Source organism: Oncorhynchus keta, unplaced genomic scaffold, assembly GCF_023373465.1.
Source record: "Oncorhynchus keta strain PuntledgeMale-10-30-2019 unplaced genomic scaffold, Oket_V2 Un_contig_1443_pilon_pilon, whole genome shotgun sequence".
NCBI classification, from domain to species: Eukaryota; Metazoa; Chordata; class Actinopteri; order Salmoniformes; family Salmonidae; genus Oncorhynchus; species Oncorhynchus keta.
The window spans coordinates 68418-74417 of record NW_026278748.1 but is presented as its reverse complement, the minus strand read 5'-3'; the positions used below and the strand labels follow the sequence as shown (position 1 = coordinate 74417).

At 47.5% G+C, this 6000-nt stretch overlaps 1 pseudogene; it reads left to right on the top strand.

Annotated features, from left to right (window-relative positions):
• Nucleotides 1-1725: 1725 nt before the first annotated feature.
• LOC127918541 (galactose-specific lectin nattectin-like) lies at nt 1726-3100 on the top strand (annotated as a pseudogene).
• Nucleotides 3101-6000: the final 2900 nt, after the last annotated feature.

Genomic DNA, 6000 nt, shown 5'->3' with positions numbered 1-6000 from the left:
TTCCTAGTCATTTTAAATGTTTTAAATCTGTTCCTAAGTATTCCCACTGATAATAGAGAGACACGTGATTGTATAAACATTTTTTAAGAAAGTTTTGAAATGATTGTTGTTTCTTTGCAGTCTTCAAATTATTTGTAATTATGTTTTTTTTTTTGGCCCCATGAGCTCAAGAAAATAATCATCCCTGGGCTGATTCTAGTTGATCCCTGATCTAATCTCTATGTTGCAACCATCTCAACATCCTGTCATCAACACTTCCCTGGGCTGATTCTAGTTGATCCCTGATCTAGACGTATAATCTCTATGTTGCAACCATCTCAACATCCTGTCATCAACACTTCCCTGGGCTGATTCTAGTTGATCCCTGGTCTAGACGTTCCCATCTCAACATCCTGTCATCAACACTTCCCTGGGCTGATTCTAGTTGATCCCTGATCTAGATGTATAATCTCTATGTTGCAACCATCTCAACATCCCTGTCATCAACACTTCCCTGGGCTGATTCTAGTTTATCCCTGATCTAGACGTATAATCTCTATGTTGCAACCATCTCAACATCCTGTCATCAACACTTCCTCTGATTCTAGTCCCTGAATCAACATCTCTATGTTGCAACCAGACAACACAACAGTGAGGTAGAGAACTTAGGGAGAACGACGTCGGGTATTTCCATTCACGGCTGTTCTGTTCCTAGGTAACGCAGACAAAGAAAATAAATGTGTTTTATAAAAATAGGAAAGCCATTAAAACATAAAGTATTGTCTGCGTGTTTTGGAAGTGGGCTCTGGGAAATCGGAGCTGGGCGCTAGGCGGATAAACCGATCATTACAGACAAGGTCCATTACCAACAGGGTCTGTTCCTAAGACATTGATACCATCTAGCTATATTGTAATCAATACTTCACACAACACAATAATCAGGGTGAGAGTTTTAGAGCAGGGAGGATGGTTCAGGTTCACTGATGATCCCTCTCTGAAGAATAAAGACGAAGAAACAATCTCAGAGGGAGCAGACAAAGACAGGTCACGCAAAGAAAACCTTGAGCCATTTACCCAAACGTGTTAGCTATAGTGTTTAGTGACAGAACCATCTCTATAGACCCAGGCTGACCATCGTAACCCAGCATCAGTCAGTCATTAGGAACCATCTGTATAGACCTAGACTGACCAGAACCTGGCTGTGGGTTCACCCTGTTAGATCTATCCAGCTGGCTGACCAGAACCTGGCTGTGGGTTCACCCTGTTAGATCTATCCAGCTGGCTGACCAGAACCTGGCTGTGGGTTCACCCTGTTAGATCTATCCAGCTGGCTGACCAGAACCTGGCTGTGGGTTCATTCTGTAAGACCATGTTAGATCTATCCAGCTGACTGACCAGATCCTGGCTGTGGGTTCACCCTGTTAGATCTGTTAGAGTGGCAGCATCTCCCAGCAGGCTGTTAGAGTTATCCAGCTGGCTGCTCCCAAATGTCACCCTATATAGTGCACTACGTTTCACCAGAGCATGGACAACACTAGTGCACTATAAAAGGGAATAGGCTGCCGTTTGGGATCACAGCCGCTGTTAGAAAGCTCCAGGGTCTCAAGTGGCTCGTTAACATCACTAAAGAGGACCGGAGGAGAATTAGATGCCTCTAAGTGCTGGGAACCAGGCATCACAGCAACACAGGTCATGTTGGAAAAAGCTGAGCAGCAGAGTGTCACTATCTGGATAGAAACTGAACTAATGCCGTTGTCTGTTTGGGTGAGACAGGATATCAGACTGGTAAACAGCCAGGCCATCAGACTGGTAAACAGCCAGGCCATCAGACTGGTAAACAGCCAGGCCATCAGACTGGTAAACAGACAGGCCATCAGACTGGTAAACAGCCAGGCCATCAGACTGATAAACAGTCAGGCCATCAGACTGGTAAACAGCCAGGCCATCAGACTGATAAACAGCCAGGCCATCAGACTGGTAAACAGACAGGCCATCAGACTGGTAAACAGCCAGGCCATCAGACTGATAAACAGCCAGGCCATCAGACTGGTAAACAGCCAAGCCATCAGACTGGTAAACAGACAGGCCATCAGACTGGTAAACAGCCAGGCCATCAGACTGGTAAACAGCCAGGCCATCAGACTGGTAAACAGCCAGGCCATCAGACTGATAAACAGCCAGGCCATCAGACTGATAAACAGCCAGGCCATCAGACTGATAAACAGCCAGGCCATCAGACTGGTAAACAGACAGGCCATCAGACTGGTAAACAGCCAGGCCATCAGACTGATAAACAGCCAGGCCATCAGACTGATAAACAGCCAGGCCATCAGACTGGTAAACAGCCAGGCCATCAGACTGGTAAACATCCAGGCCATCAGACTGATAAACATCCAGGCCATCAGACTGATAAACAGTCAGGCCATCAGACTGGTAAACAGCCAGGCCATCAGACTGATAAACAGCCAGGCCATCAGACTGGTAAACAGCCAGGCCATCAGACTGGTAAACAGCCAGGCCATCAGACTGGTAAACAGCCAGGCCATCAGACTGGTAAACAGCCAGGCCATCAGACTGGTAAACAGCCAGGCCATCAGACTGGTAAACAGTCTGTTCCCCTCCGCTTCCTCTGTCTTCTCAGCCTGGCTGTTGGTGCTCTACACTGCACTCCCGTGTCTGACCAGGAGGGGAGCTTTCAGAGCCTCATTATACCGACTGTCCCCAGGACTGGTCAAGCTACAACAACCGGTGCTTCAGGTACGTCGCCTCTCAGCTGGACTGGGCCGATGCAGAGTCCTACTGCGTGTCCCTGGGAGCCGATCTGGCCTCTGTGAACAACAAAGGGGAATTCAGCTTCGTGAAAAACCTGATCAAGAGCTTCGACCCTGCTGAGAGCTACACCTGGATCGGGCTGAGTGACCTCCACAAGGAAGGGAGATGGATGTGGACGGACGGCTCCAAGGTGGTCTACACGAGCTGGTCTTCAGGTGAGCCCAATAATGGAGTTGGTCTCTATCCGGAGAACTGTGTTCACACTAACTCCCAGAATGACAAGCTGTGGAACGACACATTCTGCTCCAACAAGTCTGCCTTTGTCTGCGCCACGCGTCCCGGCCTCTGAACCTCTGAGTCTTGAGTTCAAAAGATGCTTTGGTTTCCATAAATAAAGAAATTAAGCTTTCACTGAAATCCCCTTGTTGGTCCTCCGTCTGATTCAACGTGTCCTTTATTCTCCCCTTAGTTAGACTGAGAAGTAGTGAGTGTGTAGTGTTGGTTTCGTTGTGAGGTCTGACACTTTCTGTATGACATGCAACTCCTGTCTCTTAGATCAAATGTTTCTCACCCCCAACTCTGTCTCTTAGATCAAATGTTTCTCACCCCCCAACTCTGTCTCTTAGATCAAGTGTCCCCCCCAAAACAACTCTGTCTCTTAGATCAAATGTTTCTCACCCCCCAACTCTGTCTCTTAGATCAAGTGTCCCCCCAAAAAAACAACTCTGTCTCTTAGATCAAGTGTCCCCCCAAAAAACAACTCTGTCTCTTAGATCAAATGTTTCTCACCCCCAACTCTGTCTCTTAGATCAAGTGTCCCCCCCAAAAACAACTCTGTCTCTTAGATCAAGTGCCCCCCCCAACCCTGTCTCTTAGATCAAGTGTCCCCCCAACTCTGTCTCTTAGATCAAGTGCCCCCCCCAACTCTGTCTCTTAGATCAAGTGCCCCCCAACTCTGTCTCTTAGATCAAGTGCCCCCAACTCTGTCTCTTAGATCAAGTGTCCCCCCAAAAAAACAACTCTGTCTCTTAGATCAAGTGCCCTCCCCCAACTCTGTCTCTTAGATCAAGTGTCCCCCCAACTCTGTCTCTTAGATCAAGTGCCCCCCAACTCTGTCTCTTAGATCAAGTGCCCCCCAACTCTGTCTCTTAGATCAAGTGCCCCCCAACTCTGTCTCTTAGATCAAGTGTCCCCCCCAACTCTGTATCTTAGATCAAGTGTCCCCCCAACTCTGTCTCTTAGATCAAGTGTCCCCCAACTCTGTCTCTTAGATCAAGTGCCCCCAACTCTGTCTCTTAGATCAAGTGTCCCCCCAACTCTGTCTCTTAGATCAAGTGCCCCCCAACTCTGTCTCTTAGATCAAGTGTCCCCCTCCAACTCTGTCTCTTAGATCAAGTGTCCCCCCCAACTCTGTCTCTTAGATCAAGTGCCCCCCAACTCTGTCTCTTAGATCAAGTGTCCCCCCCCAACTCTGTCTCTTAGATCAAGTGTCCCCCCCAACTCTGTCTCTTAGATCAAGTGTGTCCCCCAACTCTGTCTCTTAGATCAAGTGTCCCTCCCCCAACTCTGTCTCTTAGATCAAGTGTCCCCCCAACTCTGTCTCTTAGATCAAGTGTCCCCCCCCAACTCTGTCTCTTAGATCAAGTGTCCCCCAACTCTGTCTCTTAGATCAAGTGCCCCCCAACTCTGTCTCTTAGATCAAGTGTCCCCCAACTCTGTCTCTTAGATCAAGTGTCCCCCTCCCAACTCTGTCTCTTAGATCAAGTGTCCCCCCAACTCTGTCTCTTAGATCAAGTGTCCCCCCCAACTCTGTCTCTTAGATCAAGTGTCCCCCTACTCTGTCTCTTAGATCAAGTGCCCCCCCCAACTCTGTCTCTTAGATCAAGTGTCCCCCCCCCAACTCTGTCTCTTAGATCAAGTGTCCCCCTCCCAACTCTGTCTCTTAGATCAAGTGTCCCCCCCAACTCTGTCTCTTAGATCAAGTGCCCCCCAACTCTGTCTCTTAGATCAAGTGTCCCCCCCCCAACTCTGTCTCTTAGATCAAGTGTCCCCCCCCCAACTCTGTCTCTTAGATCAAGTGCCCCCCCCCCAACTCTGTCTCTTAGATCAAGTGCCCCCAACTCTGTCTCTTAGATCAAGTGTCCCCCCAACTCTGTCTCTTAGATCAAGTGTCCCCCAACTCTGTCTCTTAGATCAAGTGCCCCCCAACTCTGTCTCTTAGATCAAGTGCCCCCCAACTCTGTCTCTTAGATCAAGTGCCCCCAACTCTGTCTCTTAGATCAAGTGTCCCCCCAACTCTGTCTCTTAGATCAAGTGTCCCCCCCCAACTCTGTCTCTTAGATCAAGTGTCCCCCCCCAACTCTGTCTCTTAGATCAAGTGCCCCCAACTCTGTCTCTTAGATCAAGTGCCCCCAACTCTGTCTCTTAGATCAAGTGTCCCCCCCAACTCTGTCTCTTAGATCAAGTGTCCCCCCCCAACTCTGTCTCTTAGATCAAGTGCCCCCAACTCTGTCTCTTAGATCAAGTGTCCCCCCCAACTCTGTCTCTTAGATCAAGTGCCCCCAACTCTATCTCTTAGATCAAGTGTCCCCCCAACTCTGTCTCTTAGATCAAGTGTCCCCCAACTCTGTCTCTTAGATCAAGTGTCCCCCAAAAAAACACACAAAAAAACAACAACAACAAAACAGAACAGGTCAAATAACGGGGTTGTTGTCACAGCAACAGAACCAAATCTAGGCCTCTGCCACCGGTACTGCTACTGGTTGCCATGACAGTTACTCCATGTTTACAATGCCATGGAGTCATCTATCACTGTATAATGTATTCTTCTTCTTTTTATTAGGTTTATTTAACATTTATTTAACTAGGCAAGTCAGTTAAAACCTCCAGTGACTCCCCATCCCGCGTGCGGGAGCGTAATTTTTTTATTTTTATTTTTTATTTTTTTAAATTTAATTTTTTTATTTCACCTTTATTTAACCAGGTAGGCTAGTTGAGAACAAGTTCTCATTTGCAACTGCGACCTGGCCAAGATAAAGCATAGCAGTGTGAACAGACAACACAGAGTTACACATGGAGTAAACAATTAGCAAGTCAATAACACAGTAGAAAAAAATGGGCAGTCTATATACAATGTTTGCAAAAGGCATGAGGAGGTAGGCGAATAATACAATTTTGCAGATTAACACTGGAGTGATAAATGATCAGATGGGCATGTACAGGTAGAGATATTGGTGTGCAAAAGAGCAG